This window comes from Sminthopsis crassicaudata, chromosome 2, assembly GCF_048593235.1.
Source record: "Sminthopsis crassicaudata isolate SCR6 chromosome 2, ASM4859323v1, whole genome shotgun sequence".
Taxonomy (NCBI): Eukaryota; Metazoa; Chordata; class Mammalia; order Dasyuromorphia; family Dasyuridae; genus Sminthopsis; species Sminthopsis crassicaudata.
This window is the reverse complement of record NC_133618.1, coordinates 490,764,995-490,777,718: the sequence shown is the minus strand read 5'-3', so window position 1 is coordinate 490,777,718 and position 12,724 is coordinate 490,764,995.

The window sequence follows — 12,724 nt, the reverse complement described above, 5'->3', positions numbered from 1 at the left end:
AGGATCTGCATCCTTTGGAGAAGTCCAGTGGTTCTACAAAACCGGAACATTTGTCTTAGGCCCTGAAAGGAGATTCGAGAATGAAGGCATCCTTCCAAACAGCAAAGAGGAGAGAGGTCTGAGTTGAATACTTTATGACAGGCCTGGAACCTTGCCGTACAGGACCATCAAATCAGGAAGAGGGTAGGATACAACCCTAATTTCCCAGCACTTAGAACCAGGCTCAAAAAAGGGACTGAACGTATTCTGGGAAAGAAACCAGTCTCAAAGCATCAGGAAGTATTTTACAGCAAAATATCCACAGAGCAGCAGGTGTCCCTGTTGGGCCAGACAAGAGCATTCATTTCCAGTCTCCCTGTCCTTCAGATCAAAGGACCTAAAATCCCAGGACTGAGAGAAATTGAGTCATGGAGTACCTCAGGACATGCTGTACAGACTAGCTCCTGGGAGAGCCTTTTCATAGCCTGGATGGATCCTCAGGTGGCCACAGCCTTCACATCTTAGGGCAACACAGTCAAAGGCAGGTACCTCAATGCCAGCCCCCTTCCCTTTATTTTCATTTATTTAAAGGCTTTATTAAACCGGAGAGGCCAGTTTACTGCCTTGGATTCTTCTAAAAAGTGCTTCAGTGACCAGAGGGCATATGAAGGGAATTAGGGGGTCTGAGCATTAATTTTTCTTCTAAACTCTTCAATATTCTCCATGAAGACTGCCAAGCATGGTGTGATTTAAATGGCACAGAAAGTACTGTACTATCTTCTCCAAAAATAGCTTTCAAACTGGCCTGTCTTGGTGCCTAAAATCCCACCATTGGAGTCAGTCCCTGGGGTTGATATCCATGCCATATCTGGGCATGGTTTGTTTTTGTTTTTTTCAATTTTCAAAAGAATTTTCACATCCATTCTCCCTATATTCTTAGCACTCCCATGAGAAGTGAGCAGTGCAAAAATCACATTTCATAAATTAGGAAATGGGGAGTCAGAGAGATAAAATGAACTCTAACCCAGGTCCTACAGCAAGCCAAGAGGTAAAGTCAGGATTAATAAGAACTGACTTTTATGTAACATTTTCAAACTTATGGAGCAATTTACATAAATTTTCTCATCACAAGTTTCATGATCTTTATTTTGCAGGTGAGAAAACTGAGTCCCAGTGATGATACATGATCTCTGAATAGCTGCAGAGTAAATATAAAAGATAAGATTAAAACCTGGATGGATGGATGGATAGATGAATAAACGGATTTCAAGTTAAGGCATACTTCCAGGCTATTCTCCTTAGAACCCAAGACTACTAGAACTCAATGTCCTGATTGTCAGGCTTATTGAAAGTGTAAAGGAGAATCATAATTTCTCTCTGAGGGTGTGTTCTGTTTTGTTCAAATTATGCCTAAGCAGAGTTTGCTATTTTGATCCCAGGGGGTAATGAAATGAAAATAATACACGAAAAACAAAACACAGCAAAAAATAGCTTAACATGGAGGTGAGTAGCATGCATCATGCAGAGGGATAGATGAAAAATTGAATGTGTACATTTTTTATCCCAGTTGTCATCCATGTTTCATCAAACTAAAACACAAACACACTCCAAGAGCTCCTAACCTAGGAATCAAACCAAAGCCACATTAGGATGTCCCCAATAATCTTTCAATTTTTCATCTACCCCTAAGCCTGCATTTCTGTCTGAATGTCTGTCCATAGATGAGAACTGTCATTTTTCTGAAGTCCAAGGCTGTCAACCCAACCAAAGATGACAACACAGCAGCCATTTGATTCCCCATAGCCAGCAGCGGATTCAGTCCTCCACATGTAACAGGAGCCAGATCCCCTAAGACACATATGCTGCCTATTCCAGGAGCTCACAATGCTTTACAGATGTCCATTTAAATCCAATTAATCTCTATAGCTTTTCCAAGAAGGGGAAATGATCCCCACATAATAGATATGGAAACTGAGGCATGAGCGTAGGGGAATTGGAATGAGACAGAATTAGAGCCAGGCATAGAAACTTAAATCCAGAATTCCTATCTTCCCTTGACCTGTGAAATATCTATATTCAATTTAGTCTCATTGGAAGGACAAGTCTCACACTGCAGAGATCAAGTAGTCCTGCATTCTCCTTTAGGGAAGCAACTTAACTTGCCCAGGATGATACAATCATTCAGAGGCAGTGGATGAAAAATAAGGTCTCCTAATAAGTCCCATTCCATGATCTTTCATTTGCATCGCGCAGAATATCCACTAGGAATCGCTGCTAACTCTTGTTTCCATGAGTCTTCCCTAGGATCAGAGGAGAATAATGTTTAAAGGGACCTGTAAGGGACCTTAGAGCATGTTTAGCTTGCCTTCCTATTTTACAGATAGGGAAACTGAGCCCAGAGAACGTAAATTGCTTGCCCAGAGTTATGTAATTGTGTAAATAAGAGAGGTAGAACTTAATCTCATTATCTTCATCCTTTCTTCTGCTAGTCAAAGAAAGGAGAGCAGTTAGGGCAGTTCTTCTCATCACAAATAAAGAAGTACAGAAAAGTTAAATAAGTAATTCCAATTAAACAGCAGAGTTAAGTCTAGACTCCAGTCATCTTAAGATGACTGGATCAAATGAGATAATATTTGTAAAAGAGCAAACAAAAAAAAACAAAACAGAATATGGCTAATGTAAACATTTATTTTTACATCACTACACAGATTATAACAGGTTTTGCTTTTCTTGACTTCTCATTGGATAGGAAAGGAGAGAACAAGAAGAAGAGAATTTGATGCTTAAGAAAAATAAAACTGTTTCTTTACTTAAATTTTTTAAAGTGCTTAATCCAGAGCCTGGCACATAATAGGTGCCATGTTAATGCTTCTTCCTTTTTTTTCCTTCCCTTCTCCTTTTCCAGTGACCAACCCAGTGGTTGTTTCAGTTAAATACATGGCCTCCTTAAGAGGACTAAATTTTTCTGCTCATCCTCCAATTCAGAAAGACAAACAGGAATACAGGGAAGAAGTGGGATATGGAGATGGAGATTGGGGTCTGGGATTAAACTGTCTATTTCTTTTTCCTTTCTTCTTCTTCTTCTCTGAATGTGGCCTAGCCAAGTTCTTAACTCAAATGCAGTTTTTTTTCTTGATAGTTTTCATGGTGCCATGACTATCTCCTTTTCCCTTCACTTTTCAAAAACCTTCTAGAATTATCCTACTATGTTCACTATCCTTGGACCTGGGCAGCTTCCAGTCTCTGCCCATCCATACTCTCCAAAGGAGGAGAGTCAGGGTGGTGAAAGACCTAGAGATTGGGTCATACAAGAACTGTTGAAGTAACTGAGGCTGTTTTGACCTGAGCAAAGAAGATAGGAGAGGATACCCTTGCTGTCTTGACACATCTTCAAGTCTGTCATATGGAAAAGGGAGTCAACTTGTTCCACTAGACCTCAGAATATAGTACTTGGGGCCATGGGTAGACATGTCAGAGTAGTGAATGTCATTTCAAAATGAAAAAAAGTCCAAATAATTTTTGTACCCCAAAAGGATGGAGTCCTTTAGGAAGTAGTGATTGAATTACTACCATAAGAGATCTTCATCATTCAGGCAGATAATAAATGGTCAAGCATACTGGATGTGATCGAGGCGATTCCTATAGAGAGGTAAAGATTGAACCAGAGAATCTTGGAAGTCCCTTTCAATTCTGTAGTTTTGTGAGAAGAAAAAAATAAAGAAATTTCTGTGTGTGTGTGTGTGTGTGTGTGTGTGTGTGTGTGTGTGTGTGTGTGTATGTGTGTGTGTGTGTGTGTGTGTGTGTGTGTCTCTCTCTCTGGCTTTTTCAGTCTCTGTATGTCTCTGTCTCTGTGTGTTTTCTTTTCTCTCTCTCTGTCTGCCTCTCTCTGTATTTCTGTCCATTTCTCTCTCTCTGTCGGTCTCTGCCCCTATCTCTATCTCTCTATCTCTGTCTCTGTCTCTGTCTTTCTGTCTCTGTGTCTCTGTCTCTTTTTCTCTGTTTCTCTCTGTCTCTCTGTTGGTCTCTGCCCCTATCTCTATCTCTCTGTCTCTCTCTCTGTGTCTCTATCCCTCTCATGTCTCTCTCTGTCTGTCTCTGTTTCTCAGTGCCTCATCTCTGTTTCTTTCTCTCTTCCTTTCTCTGTCTTCCCCTCACCCAAGCCTCTCATTACTCCTGATAGCCTACCATAAAATTTCTTTGGCTTAAGACATTGTGTCATTCATTCATTCAACCAACATTTATTAAGCACTCCCTATATGCAATTATTACCATTACATTGTCATAGGTGTTGGAAATACAGACAAAACCAAATTCTACTCTCTCAGAGCTTGTAGCCTACTGAGGAAAGAATTAGAGAATCATGGATTTAAAGTTGGAAAAGACTTTGGAAATCTGCAGATGCAACTCTTTCATGTTATAGATGAAGAAACTGGGAGCAGCTAGATGGCACAGTGGATGGAGTTCTGGCCCTGAAATCAGGAAGATCTGAGTTCAAATCCAGCCTCGAGCATTTAATACTTACTAGCCTTCACCCTGGACAAGTCACTTAACCCCAGTTACCGCTAACCCTTCCCAAAAAAAAGCAGATGACCCTGAGAAACTTGGGTTTGAAAACCCAGCTTTTCCAAGTTCACTCTGCTATATCATGTTGCCTCTCTGAATTTTTGTTTCCCCCAAGATTCTATATTAATACACTAATAACATTGATAGGAATCATTTATATATCAGTCTCAATCAGTAACACTTTACCCTGAATCAGCTGACCAGTCACCATTCTGGGTACTAACACTAGAGATCAAAAAATGCCAGTTATATTTTGGGATAGGAGAAAGAGGGGATAATTTTAGCAAATGGGATGTGGCCTAGGAAAGTTGGATTTTTGAGGGAAGGAAGACACTAAAAAAGGAGAATTGAAGCCAAGAGAAGAGATGGGAGGAAGGGCTATAACCACCAGGCACCTTTGCTCCATTTGGAGAAGTCTCTCTCCATCTGGAAGTCTCCTCTATCCTAGTTCCTGATATCTTTATATGACCATAACTATTTCTGTGACCAATTAACATTCAGTTCTGCACATGGCCCCAGTTCCAAGAACTAGGGACAAACTGCACCAACTTTCCCATTTTCTGAGAGCCAGCCCTGGTGCTGAGCTGTATCTGGTTGGGTGCAGGCACTCAATACTGATACCCGATCACTAACCAGAGAGAACCTTCTTTTTCCCTTCAGTAGCCCAGAGAGAAATCCCTGAGGAGTCTGCTTCTCTTAGAATGACTACTTTGAGAAAGTCACTTCCCTCAAGGAACTCAGGCAGCTTTACCAAAGGAAAGATAAAAGATTCAAGGGGTACACCCATAATTCCCACTGCTTGGCTTTTCAAGGAGAGAGACCTTTCCCCCATGATTTTGGGTGATTAAACTGAGTTCATGTTTAAAAATGTAGATAAAGTTACTTGGGCTAACTTTCCATGTTAACTGTTCACATCAGAAATGCTCAATGTCAGTTAAATTGGGTTGGATTATAGGACAACAAACTTAAGATCAAGAACATGTGGCAATATTTGATTCCACTAAGAAATGAAATGCCTTTTCCCCCGTCTTTTCAGCTATAACATTATACATATAAAGATACATGCACTCTAGTACTGTGCCAGGAATGTCAACTGCTTTTGATCTCTCCCTTCAGATATTAAAGTTTCCCCCCCTCCCCTCCACCATTGGCCCCTTATGGGCTTTCAAACCAATAAATAGGCAGAGAGCTGCCGCCTCTGTTCCTCTATGAGAAGGCTTACTTTTTTCATTGTGCACCCCATGGCCTTACAGGTCGTGTTTAATCAGCCTGGAGGTTTTGGTTAGCATTGACTTGAAGTTTAAAATAGCTTTGCAATAACCCTGGCCCCCTTGTCTCCCGCCCTCTCTGTCTCTCAAACGTGCCCTCCCAGGGACAGAGAAGATGGCTTCCCGATTATTTATAATTTTTGTTGTTGTTTGTGAGCCTTTCTTGGCAAAGGCCCCTTTCCTGATGTTATTTGACGAGGCTCCTATTCCTGATAGGACACCTTCTGCCCTCGGCAAGGGGCCTGGTCCAACAGCCAAAAGAGCAGGTGGTGGGTGGACATGAGTGACCTGGTAGCCTCAGAGGCAGTATCTCTGTGGGGATGTTATGATATCATTGGAAGCAGGGTTCTGACCCTCCTTGTCACAGCTGGCTGTCACTGAGCTCTGCTCAAGCTCTAGGAGGTATCTTTAGTCCCCATTCTGAGGGTGGAATTTAGGCTGCCAGGTCTTTGAAACTACTCTTTTTCCTCATCCTCTTCTGCCACTTCTGTGATCTAATGCTTTCCTTTATTTTTATTGAACTAATTTTCCAAGTTCAATGTATATACAATTGATCACTTGATTTTCAAAACTGGCCTATAAGCTTTAAGCATATTATCAATCACATTTTACATGTGAGGAGGAGATAATACAAGAAGCTAAATGACTTGACTAAGATCAAACCACAAATTAGTGGTAACAAAAAAGTCAGATTTCCAGCCTTCCTATTCCCTCTGAGGAGAGACTTCAAATGACAAGTTGAGAAAGGTGCTGGCTGAGGGGAATTTGAGATTATATCAATATTCCAGTTCTCTAAGGAGTTGTGATTTTATGAGCTGGCAGTTGCCAAGCTTATAAGATCACAGTGTGTGTGTGTGTGTGTGTGTGTGTGTGTGTGTGTGTGTGTGTGTGTGTGTGTGTCTTGCTTTCCCTGTGTCTCTTTCTGTTTCTGTCTCCATCTTTATCTCTCTGTCTCTGACTGTCCCTTCTGCCTCTATCTGTTTCTCTGTCTCTTCCTCTATCTGTCTCTGTCTCTCTTTGTCTCTCTCTGTGTGTCTCTGTCTCTGGCTGGCTCTGTGTGTGTGTTTGTGTGTGTCTCTGTCTGTCTCTCTGTCTCTGTCTCTCTCCTCTGCCATAAACAGATATATGAGGAATGGGAGGAGAGCCATACCTCCTTGAAAATCAAGCAAAAAGAGGTTATAAGACAATGATAACATTGTACAAATAACTCAGTTCAACACCATGACCAAACGTGATTTCAGAGGACTAATAATAAAGGACCCCACCTCCAGACAGAGAGGTGATACACTCAGGGTTCAGACTGATTGTCAGTCTTCAAACATTTATAAATTAAGCATTTACCATATAAGCACTTAGGATATAAACATAAGCAATAAGAAAGATAAACCTTGCCTTCGAGTGACTGTCATTCTAAAGTGGAAGACAACATATAAAAGGGGAACTGAAAAGTAGGTCTTTGAACAGCCAATATGGGAATGAATATGTTTTGCTTGACTCTCTATGTTTCTTATAAGGGTTTTGGTTTTTTTTCCCTCTTTATTTTTAAAGAAAGGGGAAAATGGGGAGGGTGGACATTTTATTTTTATTTATTAATAAAAGAAAATTTAAAAGAAAGAAAATCTAAAGAGGTCATTTTAAGATCAATAAAAAGCTATCTGCTTTTATATAATGGGGAATTAAATTCAGGGTACCTTGTTGCCCAGAGATAACTCAGTAGTAAATACACTATGAACCATAATCCAGTGGAACCCAACACACACACACACACACGCACACACACACAGAATCATCCTAAACTCATACAAGAAATCATGTCACCTAATCCAGGGCAGGGAGGCCAATTCTTTCTTGCTCTGGCATATTGTGCCCCTCCATTCCCTCCACCTCTGCCAAATAACTAAGGAAAACCTCCAAAACAAAGCTTATCTATGGCTCATGCCTAGAATTTCTTCAAAATGTGAGGTCCCTTTTGGAAAAAGTATTCGGGATAAAACATGGGTATCAGGTATAAATAGTAGTTTATTTCTTCCAACAAATAAAATGCTTAAAACAAAAAAACTCTTAAATGAGCATTAACAAATATAGAAACATAAAATGATAAGTATTCAATATATTTTCCCAAAAAGTAAAGAACTTGGTGGTACTGTTGAATAGATATTCTACATTCATCTCAGACCTGTCCCTGGTTAAGTTACTTAGGATATGTATATCTCTTGGACAGGCTGGACATGGCTTGTGTTTCCTTTTTGAGGTACAGTATGAACTGGAGATGATTGACTATTTACTGAGAAATTGTTCTCTCAATGGTCAGTTGCTTTCTGACTGTGATACTAAAGCTCTCAACCCATTAATTTATAGCTAAGCAAACATGTATTCAACAGGCACATGCTTAATACTATGATTATCACTGGGGTGAAAGGGAGAAAAATCCTCTCACCCTGGCTGGAAGTTCAAAGTCGGGGGAAGTATGTATTAAAAGAAGAACCCAAAAACATTGAGTAATGTTGTTTACAGAGCTTTATAGACAGGAGATTTCTTCTTTAGACTTTCAATGTCTGATTATCTCTGACACAATCCTTAGTCACTGGAACTCAAGTACCAATCAGGAATTGCTGTGATCCCAGAAAAATGCATGTGCTGATTGTGCAAAGAAAGGCCAAAAAAAAGGATCTCACAGTCCAAAGCAAATAACAAACAGTATGCAAACAACTATGCACAAAAATAATGATATATACTTGGTAGATTGAAAGTCATTTCAGATCTACCACATTAGCAGCAAGTAGGAATCAGAGAAAAAAAGCATCTTATAGAAAATGAGATTTAGCTGAGACTTGATAGAATCCAGGAAAGGTAAGAGGTAGAGGTGAGGAGGAGAGAATTCTGGAAATGGGGGAATAATCAGTGAGAAGAGTCTAAACAGGAGATGGAATTTCTTATTCATGTAAGAGCAAAGACACTTGTGTCACTATGGAATGGAGTAATGGGTAAGAAGGCTGGAAAATATAGGAAGGGACCCGGTTATAAAGGACTTTAAAAGTCACAGGATTTTATATTTGATCTTAGAGATAATAAAGAGCCACTGAAGTTTATCAAATAGTGATATGACAGAATCAGGCATGTGATTTAGCAAGATCAATTTCATAGCACAGTGCAGAGCATATGTCAGCTTCATGGAAGATGGGTCCACTATCTCACAGATACAATACAGACAGCAATCTACACACACATTCCTGTCCCATTTTATTCTTCCCTGTGTCTTCCAGAACATGATCTGTGCAATATACAGAAGACCTTTTTCTGGAGGTTTCAATATTATATAATTCTCTGTGTACTACCCCAAACCCAAGATACATGATTGACCCATCTTCTTTTCAGGTTATATGTTTCCTCGGGCATATTTTGCACCACTTCTTGGGTGAATGTCTTTGTTGATAATATTCTGCAGCCTTCTCATACCTATCCTGTTTCTTTCCTTGTCTTTTGGGTCATCTACAACTTTCAGCAATCCAGGAAACTGATAAAATGGACTTAAGTGAGCAGAGAGAAGACACGTCAAAGATTGAGGCAGAAATGAGTCTATTTAGGGATTTGTTCCAGAATGACTGAGGTAGAGCCTGGGAGAACAAACAGCAGACATTCCTTGGTACTCTGCAGGTGGATCAACCATAAGACTCCCAAGTAAAGCCTGTCCACATTCTGTGTGAGTCTTCACATGGCATGCTTGAAGTGATATGACTCCTCTCTCCCTTTGGGACATACCTCCTCTGGTCTTGGAATTGCCGTAGCTAGCCCTACTAGGCATCTGTTATCTGACTGACTGGGTGAAAACCATCACTAAGTTTCCTTGTCTTTGTCCCAGTTTAGTCTTTCTGCCATGAGCATGAGAGAGAGATGTCACTGAATTGAGCCCCATAGCTGACTGTCACCTCTTCAGACCTGAAGATCTTGGAGGAGCTTGTCTATGTTGCCCTTAGGGAATCAGGCCTTGGCATTGAAATGTTCAAAATGACTTCCACTTAATTAAATACAGAGGCTTCTTAGGGAGATGACTCTCACAGACTCCTTTCCTTACCTTGTTAAGCCTAATTAGGAATAAAAATAGAATGAACTGAGAGAGCTCAGGTTAAGGTCAGAAGGAAGGCTCTTAGACACACACACACACACACACACACACACACACACACACACACACACACACACACAAAATCTAACTTTTCCTAGAAAGGATTGCAGATTGATTTTCCAATGGCTCCAATCACAACTTTCAGATTAAATCACTTGTCACTGGCCACCACTCCTTTAAAAAAACTATATATATACTATTTAGACTAGAAAATCCTTGAGAGCAGAGACTGTCTTATTTGTTTTACATTTGTAGTTCACCACATTTGTAGTGCTTAACAATGTTTTTTTCACTCACCCATTCATCACACTCTTGCATAATAAGTGGTTTTATACACATCATAGCTTCTTCCCACATATGAATTCACCTAACTTCCATGAGGGGAAAGATTGTTTGTTCTGCAATTTGTTTCATTAGCCCTTGTTGTTAGAATAGTCCCTTGAATATACAAGTGTTACTTAATAAATGTTTATTGGATTTAAATTTAAACAGTTGCTAGCTACAGTTTAGGCTAAAATGAGGAATGAGTTTATCTGTGGAGAACCAGAGAACCATGAAGGAACCAATCCTGAGATTTTAACAAGTTTAACATAATTTATTAATAAATTACTTAATTAGCAAGAATTTATTAAGCATCTACTGTATACCAGGCATTGTGCACAGTGCTGGAGAGGCATATAAAAATAAATGAAACTATTCTGATTTGCTTCAAGTCCAGTTAGGGATTTTAGGGAATGTGGCAGCTTATAACCCACAAATTTACTAAATCATGGTGAGAGTCTTGGAATCACCCTCAAGTTCAAATCCTGCCTTTGGCACCTTCTAATCCTTTAGAATCAGCTTCAGATGATCCAGGTATTGTATCATGACCCTGAGTGACCTTGGGCAAGTACATAATCTTTCTGGACCTCAATTTCCTAATATATGCATAACTAGAGAGTTGTACTATTAGTTAAATTCTAAGAACTTTGCAGTTTGGGAATACTGTGAATAATTATTCTCTCTCCCTCTCCCTCTCCCTCTCTCTCTCTCTCTGTCTCTCTGTCTCTCTGTCTCTCTCTCTCTCTGTCTCTCTCTCTCTCTCTCTCTCTCTCTCTCTCTCTCTCTCTCTCTCTCTCTCACACACACACACACACACACACACACACACACACACGCACACACACACAGAAATCAAATGTACACAACACCAACAATGCAGTCATCCATTACTCCTAGTCTTTGTCTTGCCTTCAATATATACCACACTACACAACTTAGATTGATTTTCTTCGCCCAAGACTTCAGGTCTACTTGAGTTATCCATGCCTGAAGAGGGTTGAATTTCTTTATATTCAGGGGTAAATAGAAATATTTTAGAATACATCAAGTTCAAGTAAGAAAATGCTTGAAAGTACACGCACTTATGAATATGCCAGTACCAGTGCCTAAAAGGGCTCAGTACTTACTATCTTAGCTTTTAAATATTCACATGTTGATCAGTCTTAGACTGATTGTTTTTATTTATGGCATGTGGTTGGGGGCCCAATAATGTTCTACTCCACTTTTGACTTTTTATCCTCTTTCAAGATTTCTTTTCTATCTTCTTGAAAAGCTCTTTGCCATGTTAGAGAAACTAAACCCTGAGACCTTACTTCATGGTTTGTTAACTGCTTACTCAGAACACTATTTCATAGATGGATTAACAATATTCAGTTTGTATTTCTTGTTCTCTTTCTTGACAACTATCTTCAAGAATCCTTCCTCTACTCTGTGGAGAAAGAAGCAATTTATGTCCACACATGCATTATGAAGTGCAAAAATAGACAATTTCATTATATTAAATTTAAATATGTTATTTTACAAACAAAATCAATGCAGACAAAATTAGAAGGGAAGAAGAAAACTGAAAATCTACATCCAAGGATTCTGATAAAGGTCTTATTTCTAAAATATATAAAGATTGACTCAAATTTATTAGAATACAAACCATTCTCCAATTGATAAATGGCCAAAAGATATGAATAGACAATTTTCAGATGAAGACATTAAAACCATTTCTAGTCATATGAAAAAAATGTTCTAAATCATTATTGATTAAAGAAATGCAAATAAAGACAACTCTAAGGTACCACTATATACCTATCAGATTGGCTAAAATGACAGGAAAAGATTATGATAAATATTGGAGGGGATGTGGAAAAACTGGGACACTAATACATTGTTGGTAGAGTTGTGGTCTGATCCAACCATTCTGGAGAGCAATTTAGAATTATGCCTAAAGATCTATCAACTATGCCTTTGATGCAGTAATGTCTCTACTGGGCTTGTATTTCAAAGAAGAGCATAAAAAAGGAAAGAACCCACATGTGCAAAAATGTTTATGGCAACCCTTTGTGTAATAGCAAGAAACTGGTTATTATTTATAGCAGCCCTAGAAGCTGAATAGATGCCCATCAGTTGGAGAATGGTGAATAAGTTATGGTATATGAATGTTATGGAATATTATTGTTCTAAAAGAAACAATCAGCAGGATAATTTCAGAAAGAACTGGAGAGATTTTCATAAATTGAAGCTAAATAAAGTTAGTAGAAGCAGGACATCATTGTATTCAGCAATAACAAGATTATGTAATGATCAGTTCTGATGGACTTGGCTTTTTTCAACAATGAAATGATTCAGGCAAATTCCAATAGACTTGTGATGGAGAGAGCCATCTGCATCCAGAAAGAACACTGTGGAGACTGAATATGAATCACAACATAGTATTTTCACCGTTTTTGTTATTGTTTACTTGATTTTTTTCTCTTTC